Source organism: Capsicum annuum, unplaced genomic scaffold (genome assembly GCF_002878395.1).
Source record: "Capsicum annuum cultivar UCD-10X-F1 unplaced genomic scaffold, UCD10Xv1.1 ctg5377, whole genome shotgun sequence".
In the NCBI taxonomy this organism is placed as follows: Eukaryota; Viridiplantae; Streptophyta; class Magnoliopsida; order Solanales; family Solanaceae; genus Capsicum; species Capsicum annuum.
This window is the reverse complement of record NW_025861901.1, coordinates 238,776-251,699: the sequence shown is the minus strand read 5'-3', so window position 1 is coordinate 251,699 and position 12,924 is coordinate 238,776.

Here is a 12,924-nt window from a genome sequence, read left to right as displayed (position 1 = left end):
GATCAACTCACAATAATAAATCATTACAATCTATTGATTTTAAAAGTTACGAACTTAAAACCGTGAATAAAATTCACGGTTTAGGACGTGAGGAAATTTTTTATTGTTGTGATTGCAATTGTTGTTCATTTGATGGAACTGTAAAGAGGGAGCAATAATTGTTTTTTTTTTTTATTCTTATCGTACTTCTTTTCCTTTTTCTTCTAATTTGTCTAAGTTTTTTTTGTTTTTTTTTATCATTTTTCTGTATGCATGCGTTTGTGTTTCTTTCTATTTTTCTTGGTTTTTTCGTTTTATTTTCCTACTTTTTTTTTTTTATTTTTTTTTTTTGCTCTATGTTTCTCTCCATCTACCTTCCTTTCATCTTTTTATATAGTTGATAGGAGTGATGTATGTTATACTCATATACTCAGAATTTAACGATATAAAAATTATGATGCACATGCTATAAATATTCGTAATAGGTTAGACACATGTTAAACTTGAGTAACTTTATAATATTTAAATCAAACCCTGTATAATGGTAGTGTTACATAACGTAAAGAAGGATTGAGAGTTACCTCTTGCGAATGGTAATTTACAAACAAAGTCAATACAATTTTCTGATTAAGAAGCCACAAACTTGAAACAACTAACGATAACCTCTAAATTGAACTTGTGTGCTTGTTTTTCTCTTAGTTTTCTTCCCTCTTCTCTAGTTTCTCCCGGTTTTTTTTCTTAGTTTCCTCTTGTGTTGTTCAATCGCCTCTCCGTAATCCCATTTTTTTCATGTAGTGCGTGTGTTTTTCTATATATAAGTGCATGTGTGTGTCACATGGGTTGTGTGGGGGAAAAGTGGGAGAGGTTAGGTAGAAGTGGGAATTGTGGGGTGGTTTGAGTAGTTTAGGTCTCTTTTTTTTCTTTTTATTATTATTATTATTATTATTATTATTATTAATAAAATAAAAATGATTAAAAACTAATAAAATATAATATAAGTTAATAACTAGTCTTAGGAATATGATTAAGAAATATTAATATCACAACATTCTTTATTAAAAGTTGAAAAAAGAAAACAAATATAATTTAGAAAAAATTCTTTTTTTTTCTAAAAATAAATAAACAATAAAATAAAAACTTATTTAAAATGTGACTCTATTTTTGTAGTTTTCAAAATTTTTAACAAACCTCAAAAAATAAGATAAATTTAAAATGCCTAAAATAAAAAAAAAATAAAAATTAATTGAACATTAAAATGGTATAAAAATATTAGGTTTGGGTAAAAAATTAGGTGTTTACAGAACTTTGTATCCGTGTAAATAAAATACTATTACTCTGATCGTTGTATATTTTTATCGTTTGTTTAAAAGGCTGAAAACTCATTAGATTTTTCATAATCATCGTGTCTGGATCAGCTTAGAATTTTCTATCTATCCTTACGAAGTATATTCAACAGAGTTTTAATTTATCTCAATTTAAGAAACATATTCAATAGAGTTTTTATAGTCTCCTGAGCTGATTAATAAGGATAGATTCAGAAAAATTTATTTATGACTTCTTCTAACTTCAAATATATTGCAAGAAAGTCAGTTTCATGATATAGTAAATTATCAGTTTTTATGATAATTATTTTTTTGTCCTGTATCCTGTGATAGTGACAGTGTTTTTTTTTTTTGGTTTCCCTCCGGGTGTTCGGAATCCCTATACTGAAGCCCCGACTAATTTGGATTGTGCATTACCAGACTCATTCTGGGGATTGCTCTTCGAATGATCTCCTTATCCAAGTGTCAAACTCGAGACCTTTAATTAAGGGTGAAGCAGTCCCACTACTACACCACAATACATGTTGGTTAACAACACTAGGTCAACTCGTACAAAACCCCAAAAAATAAACAATCCTTCAACATTTTCAAATCACCAGCATACCAATTATGAACCCAGCAGTAAAATAGAAAACTCTTTAAATCTTATCTACGCTGTTATATTTAATTTTACTCATTTTACATTTTAAAAATGATTCGGCAATCAGATATCCGAAATACCTACTAATTATTATGAATCGCAACACTGAAAAACTTCTAGTTAGTTGATTTACTCTTCTTCATTTTTCTTTTCAATTTTAAAAACATCCAACAATCAGAAATCTGAAATACTCTACTAATTGTTCTCCAATAAAGTAAAATAAACACATCTTTCAAAAAAAATATTCTTGTTAAATACTCTATATTTAAAACCATGACAAAAATCTTAAACTTTCACGTAAGTGAAAATTTGATTCTCACCCAATAATTCCCCATTTTCGGTCCCCGTACCCCAACAACAATAAATGATACTATCGCTTCTCATACCCCTACTTGTCATCATCCCAAAAAGAAGTCGTGCTTTGCCATGGAGGGAAAAAACAAAAGCAGAATTAGTCTGTGGTTTGACTAGAGTTATACCTTGTGGGCCTTAGGAGTGTTGTTTAGTTCATTTTTTCTCAGACAGTGAGTGTCCATTTGAGCTCTACGGCGGCACACTGACAAAAGTAAGAAGGTTTGAAAAGGGTCTCACGGTTTTAGGGTATTAAATACTAAAAATTTTAGACAAAAAAATTATGGACTATGACAACTTTGATTAATCAAATGGGAATTTTGGCACATTTGGCTATAGGGAGATTCATTATGGACTATGACAACTTTGATTAATCAAATGGGAATTTTGGCACATTTGGCTATAGGGAGATTCTTTCTCATTGATGTCCTCCATTTTTCGTAATTGTTCTTTTGTCACCATGTGGTTTTAATAATTTCACTTGTACATTTTGCTTTGTACAATCATAGCTAACCCAGCAATTTATGCCGACAAGATCAACATGATATTTATATTATGCAAAATCGTTATGCTGGCCAAACAAGGCAACCATAATATCTATATGTAAGCAAACAGAGAACAATGCAGAAAACATGCATATAACAACGCCTCCTCGACTTCACAATCATAACAATGTGATAAACTAATTTGATAATCACAACAAAATAAGCACCTCCTCCTGCTCCTTAATTTCTAGTTAGATTATCATCTTTGCTTCCTTATTTTATCAGGGATGAAAATGTGATAGAGTAGGTGACCTATTTATTTTATTAATAGTCCTTTAAGAGTAACTTAAGAGTGAAACATGTTGCCTAACGTGTTAACCCGTATACGTAAATGAGACGGTATTTTTATGTGGAAAATATCCGGCTAAAAAAGGTGTGAAAAATCACGACTACCTCTATAAGATTTCACCCCAACTTCACTAAACAACCCGAACTTCACTAAACAACCTTAAGCCTCAACAAACAAATTACAAGACTTTTGTAATCTAGGAATTATAAACTATAACCCCTATTCAAAACAAACCTCACAATCTTCCCAAGGAATGTGATATCAAGTACTTGAGCTCTCTAACTTGAAGACAGTAATCCTAATTCAGTTTATCACTCACAATCACGTTACATCACAGTTACAACTCAAGAATCAACCCCGATACATAAAGACTAAGACTCCTTAATTTTCCATGTATCAAGACCGGGTTCAGCAACATGTTCCTTCTGGAAACTGCTAAATCAATATGTCTAATGCCTTTTTGCTTTGTAAGTGCATGAGTGACTGTGAAGGTCACTCCCTCTATTTTAATAGAACTCTCCAAAGAGTTCTTCATCAAATCAGACTTCTTACTTGTTTGAAACTCTTCTCTCTTTAGAGTTTTATATCATGTAAAACTCCTTCAACTTAACCTCTCTTATCATGTATTGTATTCAAATTCAAATTCTTCATCTCCACCCGTGATAATTAAATTGAGTTTATAAACTGTACTAGCTTATCCATTTCTGAAATCAAGCATTCATATCCTCTTATATTAATAACCTCATTATGGACACATCTTCTTTTACCTGAGCATCAATAAACCACTTTAACTAACGTGTTTTACCTATTTTGTCAATCTCCAAAACTTTATGAACTCCAGCAAAATGGAATCGAATTAGAAGCATAAATGAAAGTGTATGACCTCTTTGAGTTGTCTAATAATTCTGGCATTCTTCCCAACCTAATCCTAAATGGTATGTGATATTGGCTTCCACCTAAAGGATACATTGATTCTTTTGGTTGCATGTTGTGGCATTTCATTCTCTTATGAAGGAAATTTGATCGGGTCATCCATGTGGGTAAATTCGTATTCATATTAGGCAATATATAGTTATTTATATTTTTAAATTAGTAATTAATTAAAGTTATGTATTGTGTATGTTGAAAAAAACTATCTAATGAGTTGTCTCTTTAGAAAAGATAAAAAGGTGTTAGAGTATGATCCCTACTGATTGCCTATCTATGGAACAAGTAAGTATACGTGGTTCACAGAAGTAAAAACTGAACACAGTAATTTTTACGTGGAAAACACCCAGCTCAAAAAGGTGTAAAAAATCACGACCTGTACCTCTACAGGATTTAACCCCAATCTTCACTATAACTTTGAGCCTCAACAATCAACACAATTACAAGACTTCTTGTAAACAAGGAATTAAAACTTCTAACTCCTATTACTACAAAAACACAAATCTTCCCAAGATAAGTGTTCCCAAGTCTCCGAGTTCCCTAACTTGAAGACGTGATTCCTAACTCGGCTTATAGAATACTGAGACTAGAACAATTTACTTATTATAACTCAAGAACCATCCTATTACAAGCCGTCTAAAACATACTAAGTGAGAACTAGGTTCTTCTTCAAGTTGGTGAATGATTTTTACGATTGTTGATTTTCTTATTAGTGCTTGATCGTTATTTGAATGCAGCTTGTCGTCTATATATGCTCCCTCAGATGCAATCCTTTTTCTTGTATCTTCTGTAGGACCCTTTCAAGTAACTCACTCCTTGTTGTAACCATCTCTCCTTCTTCTAAATTGAGTAGGACTCTTTTGCTTTATCCTTCTGCCTTGCAGACTTCTTGATCTACTCAAACTCTAACTGCTCCAATTATATTCATATAGCCGTATGAACATCCTTTTCTTATCCATGTGTTGACAGCTTATGTAATAATTTTAGTATGTAATGATTTCAGCATGCACTCCATATGTCCGAAGCAGTTTCACTTGTATGGACCAGCTTGCACAACATGTTTCATTCATCTGTCTATCATCAAAACTTCTCATGCCCTAACAAATTCTCCCTTTTTTATGATGACAAACTTATCAGCACAGTATTACCAAGAACTTGACATACTCAATAAGAAATTCAATAAAAGGATCACAGTAGAATAAAATAGGTTAGATCAGTTGATTATAAGCATTGTATAATCTATACTTCCTCCTTTTGACATCATAAAAAAGATGAGCCAATAAGTGAAAAACTGTTTAATAATCCATGGCCACTGGGGTTATCACTAAAACAAGCAAGAGTCAGAGCAAGAGATAACTAAGCATTTAATTAAATAGAAGTAGATCAAGTGAGGCAAAAGAGGTCCATTTTATGAACAAAAATAGATACAATTATCATTATCCAGTAAGATCAAAAAGGGAAACAAGTTGGACCAAGAAGCAGCAAAGAAGAAAGAAAAAAAGTAAGGGATAAAGGAGGAATTTATTTTGAGGAGGTAGAGGGGATAAAAGAGGTCAATGATAGCAGCATTTTCAGTTCTTTCCTTCTCCAAAGTGGCTGTGAGGGAAGCAATTTGAGCTTCAAGAGCCCTCTTTTCATCTTTATGAATAGCCTGGGCAGCCTCCAATGCAACTTGTGCAACCTCTATCTCACCCTACTTTGCCTCTAAGGCATTTCTCAACTTCTGCATAGGGTTGTCTGTATGTCTCATAGCAGCAGGTAACATAGCATGGTCACTTTTCCAATCACATCCTTAATTGTCTATAAGGACCACACCTTGACAGAGACACGAAAATCAGAGCTGATAGGGCAGAGCATAACTATTCTTATCTTTGACAAGTACCCTTTGCATATGCTTAATGATGAGTTGGGGAAGGTCTATTCGAATCTCAGAATCCAATAGTTCCATTAAGGTAAGATAAAGAAAGCTTGTAACTGTGCGCCTCTCCTCCCTGGGTAAGATCATTTTATGGATCATATGAAAATACAATTGATAAAGAGAATACCTTTCATTTTTCATCACCCTACGATAAGAAGAAAGGAGAGGATTTCCAGAAAATTTTCTGCAGATATCAAGGGCAGATGGAAGATTGTCAAGAGGAGGCCAAAATCCTTTCACATAGTGACCCCAACCTCCAGTAGAAAGGCTTAGAATTCTACCCAAATCAGCAGGATAGAGATTGATGAGTTTTCCATGAACAGAGGTTGAGATCATCTCCCCAATCGCAACTCCATATGTATAAAATTCACGGACTTCATCTTTTCCAAACCTTCTTTGATAATTACCTTGCAGAAGCAAGGATGACCACCCCTGAGCCCTCAATCTGGATACCAAAGTTTCCATATCAGGACCCCAAAAACCAGTGACAACCCTATCTCTAACCATTTTTCATTTCTAAAAATGCAGAACATGGTCTGACTGAGAAGATTTATCAGTAGAAGTATCAACATCAGAATCATCAGGAAACACAGAAGAAGTGTCAGTAAGATAGTCTAAATCTGAGGCAGATGAGATAGAAGGACCAGGTTTGGGGACCTATTTCTTCAGAAGTGACATATATTTTAGAGAATCTTTAGAAGGAGTAGAGGCTTTTCTAGTAGAGACTTTGTCAGTAGAGGCTTTGACAGTAGATTTTGAAGATGAGGAGGCTTTAAGAGTGGGAGATGGGGGACATTTTACGAGAGAGATATGGTTTTTATGTTTTAGCTATAGTATGCTTCTGCTTCAGCTTTCTCTTGGAGAAAATGAGAATGTCAGGAGAGGAATCACATAGGGGAGGAGAAGCATTAGGCACAACTCATTTCTTTTTACTTTCCCTAAGTGCCTCTTCTAAACAAGCATCTTCCTGTTGTTTCCTTCTCTGAGTATATGGAGTTTGAGATGAAGGGATGATGGGAGAAGAGTATTCAGGAGTATTATCATCGATATCAATGGCGACAAATAAGGGTTTTCATTTCAGAGTTGATCTTGACCGTCTAGGAATAAGGTTGGAAATTGGAATGTCATCTTAATCAAGGATTTGAAGAGGAGCTACTGATAGTGGTAAGGGTTCTGAAAAGAGTGAGGGTTTGAAAAAAGAGTAAGAGAAGGGGTATGGTAAGGTCTTAAGAATGGGAAATCAAATAGGTTGAGAAGGATTTAGGTTGGATAAGTAAGGATAAATTGATGTTTGGGTGGAGAATAAGTTGTGTAGAAAGATTAATGTCAGATTTTATAAAAGAAGAAGGAGAGGGGGAAGATGCCATAGTATGGTAAATATTCAGAGGTTGAAGGAGAAGTGGAGATAGGAGAGAAAACAAGAGGTGTATTTAAGAAGAGTGAGAAGGAAGTTGATAGATGAAAGGACTGTGATTTTGGAGAAACGTGCTGATGTGGAGGTTCAGTATGGATGGGAAAGGTCTGGCAGCCTTTTGAAGAAGATGACTGTTGGGTTTTGGCGATTTTAATCATTATAGAAATAACTATGTAGATGACCTGTTTCTCTTAATGCTACTATGGAAAACAATAATCATACCTGTGTTTGATTAGTCCATGGCCACTCTTTCCTTGATGATCCATCTATAAAAAAAACAATACATAGATATATCACATTGCTTTAAATCTTGGAATTAGGACACACAACTAAATGTGTAAGACTGAATTAATCAACAATCACTCAGGTATAGCATATTCGAGTCAATCATTGAAGGAGATTTATACAATTTTAATCATCCCCAATGATAACCTATTTTTTTCAAAGTGTTTCCTTCTCAAAGCCTTAGTGAATATGTCAGCAATTTGTTTCTCAGTTGAACAAAACATAATTGATATATTTCCTTTTTCAACATGTCTCAAAGGAAGTGATGACGGATATCAATATGCTTAGTTCTTTTATGTTAGACAGGATTTTTGGCTAGGTTTATAGCACTTGTGTTATCATAAAAAATGGGAAAACAACCTACATCTACCCCAAAATCTAGAAGTTATTGTTTAATCCATAACAATTGAGCACAGCATGACCCAGTAGCAACCTATTCAGCCTTTACAGTAGACAAAGCTACTGAATTTTGCTTCTTTGTGGACCAGGTAATCAAACATGATCCTAAGAAGTGTGCCATACTTGTAGTGCTTTTCCTGTCCACCAAATATCCTGCATAATCAGCATCAGAGTATCCTACCAAATTAAAGTTACTACCTTTGGGATACCACAACCCAAGATCACTAGTTCCTTTTAAATATCTGAAGATTCTTTTCACAAACTTCAGATGGGATTCTTTTGGATTAGCTTGAAACCTTGGACACAGTCCTACACTAAACACAATGTCAGGTCTGCTTGCTGTGAGATACAATAAGGACCCTATCATACCTCCATACAGTTTTTGTTCTACATCAGAACTTGTTTCATCCAGATCAAGTTTTGTGGCAGTGGCAATGGGAGTACTTATTTCTTTAGTTTCCTCCATGGAGAATTTCTTGAGAAGCTCTTTGACAAACTTTTGTTGATGGATCATTGTTCTTAATGCTGACTATTTTATTTGAAGACCCAGGAAGTAATTTAACTCCCCCATCATGCTCATTTCAATCTGAAAACTCATGAGTTTAGCAAAGTCATGAGTCATATTCATGTTGGTTGAGCCAAAAATAATGTCATCCACATACACCTGCACAACTAACAAATCCTTTCCATTAGTTTTTAAGAAAAGAGTATTATCAATTTTACCTCTAGTATGTCCATGCTCCAATAGAAACTTTGATAATCTTTTATACCAGGACCTTGGTGCTTGTTTCAACCCATACAAAGCCTTATCCAGCTTATACATATGATCTGGAAACTCTCTGTTTTCAAATCCTGAAGGTTGCTTCATATAAACCTCTTCTTTGAGAATGCCATTTAGGAATGCACTCTTCACATCCATCTGGTACAAAATAAACTCCATGTAAGAGGAAAAGGCAACTATGGCTTCAAGTCTTGCTACAGGAGCAAAAGTCTTATCAAAGTCAATTTTTCTTCTTGGTTGTATCCTTGAACCACCAATCTTGCCTTATTTCTTGTGACTGTTCCATGCTCATCAACTTTATTTCTGTACACCCATTTATTCTCAATGACTGATCTATCTTTTGGAAGAGGAACTAAATTCCATACTTTGCTTCTCTTAAACTGATTCAATTTATCCTGCATGGCTATGATCTAATCAATATCAAGCAATGCCTCACTTACTTTTTTTGGCTCTATTTCTAATAGGAATGCCTTGAATGCATACATACTTCTCAATCTAGACCTTGTGGTGATTCCAGAAGTGAGATCAATAAGTATATTCTCAATACGGTGCGAACCTTGATGCTTGTATCCTTTTGGGATCAAGCCTAGTGAGCTGCTTGGATCACTGCTAATGTTCTGATGTGAATCAGTTGATCACTCAGTTCCCCTTAACACTGTGCCTTTAGCTTCAGTTGCCCTTGTGAAAGTGCCCCCAAGTTTAACTGCTTCATTCGATGGAATATGTTGTGTAACTTGTTCCTCAGTGTCGTTTTCTTCTTGTAGGTTAGTCTTAATAAAAAACTGATCAAAAATCACATGCATGCTTTCTTCAACACAGTTAGTTCTGTTGTTTAAAACTTTGTAAGCCTTACTATGAAGTAAATAACCTCAAAAGATTCCCTCATCACTTTTGGCATCAAATTTTTCCAAATTATTCTTACGATTATTATGTATGAAACATTTGCAACCAAAAGTTCTAAAGTGAGAAATGTTAGGCTTTCTACCTTTTAGTAATTCATAGGGAGTCTTTTCTAACATGGGTTTGATTATGCATCTGTTTGTGATATATGCTGCAGTACTTATTGCCTCAGCCCATAGGTTTTTGACAACATTTTTTACAAGCATCATTGTTCTAGCCATATCTTCCAAGGTTCTATTTTTTCTTTCCATAACTTCATTTCTTTGTGTAGTTCTAGGAGCTGAGAAGTTATGATCTATTCCATTTGATGAATAAAAATCTAAGAATTTTGTATTCTCAAATTCTGTTCCATGGTTAGACCTTATGGAAACTAATGAAGTGCCCAATTTCTTTTCTATTTTCTTAATGAAGATTTCAAAGACATCAAAGGCATCTTCTTTAGAGGTTAGAAACAAAGTCCAGGTAAACCTGGAATAATCATCAACAATTACAGAAATATACCTTTTTCCACCTCTTCTTTGTTGTCTTATTGGTTCACACAAGTCCATATGAACCAGGTCAAGACATTTGGTAGTGCTAACATGGATCTTTTACTTGAAAGAGGATTTTACCTGCTTCCCCCTTACACATGCACTACATAACTTTTCTTCCTTAAACGTGGTCTTGGGTAGTCCCAATACCATGTCTTTGGAGAAAAGTATGTTCAGTTATTTTAGACTTGCATGTCCAAGTCTTCTGTGCCAAATGAGGGGATCAGTTTCTATTGCACTTAGAAAAGTCAACTCAGGTCCTGATATTGCCATTATGTCTTCTTTGTATACATTTCTGTATCTCCTTGCAGTAAGCACAATTTCTTTGGTGTCAATTCTTTTGACTTTAACACCTATAGCAGTGAAAATTACTTTATTACCTTTGTCACACAATTGTGAAATGCTTAGCAGGTTATGCTTCAGTCCTTCCACAAGATAAACATCCTCCACAGCTTTTGACTCAAATAAGCTAATTTTTCCAACTCCAGTTATGATTTTCCTTTTTCCATTTCCAAAAGAGACTCCCCCACCATCTATTTTGGAGAGTGAAAGGAACTTTTTCTTATCACCAGTCATATGTCTTTAGCAAGCACTATCTAGGTACCAGTGCCTTTTGTTTCGCTTCACCTTCTCCTGCACAAGAAATCAATGGTTAGACTTAGGAATCCAGAAAAGCTTGGGTCCTATTTTGTTAGTAAAAGTATGAATTAAACTCCTTCTAGTCCAAGCAGGAAGAAAGTAGACTGGCTTGTTTCTCAGACTAATTTTAGTGCTTGTTTTCTTGGTCTGAGAAAATTTGGTTGCTAGGTTCAGACTTCGATATCTGCTTTTAATCTTGCTATCTCTTGACTCATCTTATCCATCTTTTCAGTTAAGTAATAGCATTCTTTTTTGTACTTAGTTAACTCAAGTTCAACACTTTCTTGTTCTTTACTTATGACCTTTTTTCCATGGTCAGTGAGAGTCAGTTTAAGGATTTCAGACTTAAGATCATTATTTGAGGATTCAAGCAGTGTAATTTGTTCCTTGAGAGTGCAATTTTCTTTGTCAACATTTTTCTTGCGAACTTTCAAGTCAATGAAATCAAATTTAAGACTTACAAGACTGTTGAACAATTCATCCCTATCAGAAGTTAATTCTTGGAAATTTTTAATTAAATCACTCATCAAGGAAACAAGTTTAGTTTTAGAAAAAATGCAGTTTTTCTTTTAGTTCAAGAAAACTTACCTCAGAAGCATCATCTTCTTCCTCAATGTCTGAGTCTCCAAAAGCCATAAATGCTATCTCATCAACTCTATCATCATCATTATCAGAGTCAGATCCCCATGCAGCTATCATGGCATGTTCTTCCTTTTCCTTCCTCCCGGACTTTTGTTCTTTTTCAACTCTTTCCTTCCTTCATTCTATTTCCCAAAGAGGATATTCCCTGATCTGATGATCAGTCTTTCCACACTTGTAACATCTATTTGAATTGTCATTGGAACGCTTCTTGTTACCTATTGCCTTCTTCTTCTTACAAATCTTGCTGAAGTTTTTTGTTATGAAGGTAATTTGTTCCTTATCCAGTTTAATCTCTTCATCACTATTAGAAGCCTTCAAGGCCAAGATTTTTTCAGAAGCCTTCTGTTCCTTAATGTTATCAACTTCCATTTCATAGGTTCTTAAATTCTCTACTAGTTCATCCAAATTCATACCTGTGAGATCTTTATTTGCTTCCCTGATTACAGTGACTTTAACATTCCATTTTGACTTTGGTAGAACCCTCAGAACCTTCCTAACTTGTTCTTCTCCATTGATGACTTTTTCCAAGGAGGTTAACTCATTTGAGTAGTAAGTCTTGTCATCATATCATGCAATGATTCATTTTCCTTTATCTTAAATGCTTCATATTCAATAAAGAGGAGAGAGATCCTGAATTTCCGTACCTGAGAGGTACCTTCATGGGCATTTACTAAGGCATCCTATATTTGCTTAGCAATGGTACAGGTATATATTCTATTGTATTCAGCAGGTCTTAGACCACAAACTACGATATTCTTTGCATTAGCATTTTTCTTTAAAGCCAAAAGATCATCAACAGTAAACTCACTCCTTATTTTCTTGACTTGCACACCATTTTTTGTCTTCATAGGGATAGTAGGACTTTCAGTAATCCTATCCCATAATTCATAGTCTTCTCCTTGAATAAACATCTCCATCCTGGCTTTCCACCATATGAAATAAGTACCATCAAAGAGTGGGGGTCTAGTAGTGGATTGACCTTCACTGTGACAAGTAAGAGGTACGGAATTTAACATAATGATCTGATCTTAGGTGCAAACCTTATTTAAGACAACCTTCTCTGATACCACTTGTTAGAGTATGATCCCTACTGATTGCCTATCTGTGGAACAAGTAAGTATACATGGTTCACAGAAGTAAAAATAGAACACAGTAATTTTTATGTGGAAAACACCCGGCTCAAAAAGGTGTAAAAAACCACGACCTGTAAACCTCTACAGGATTTAACCCCAATCTTCACTCTAACTTTGAGCCTCAACAATCAACACATATACAAGACTTCTTGTAAACAAGGAATTAAAACATCTAAAACCACGACCTGTAAACCTCTACAGGATTTAACCTCAATCTTCACTCTAACTTT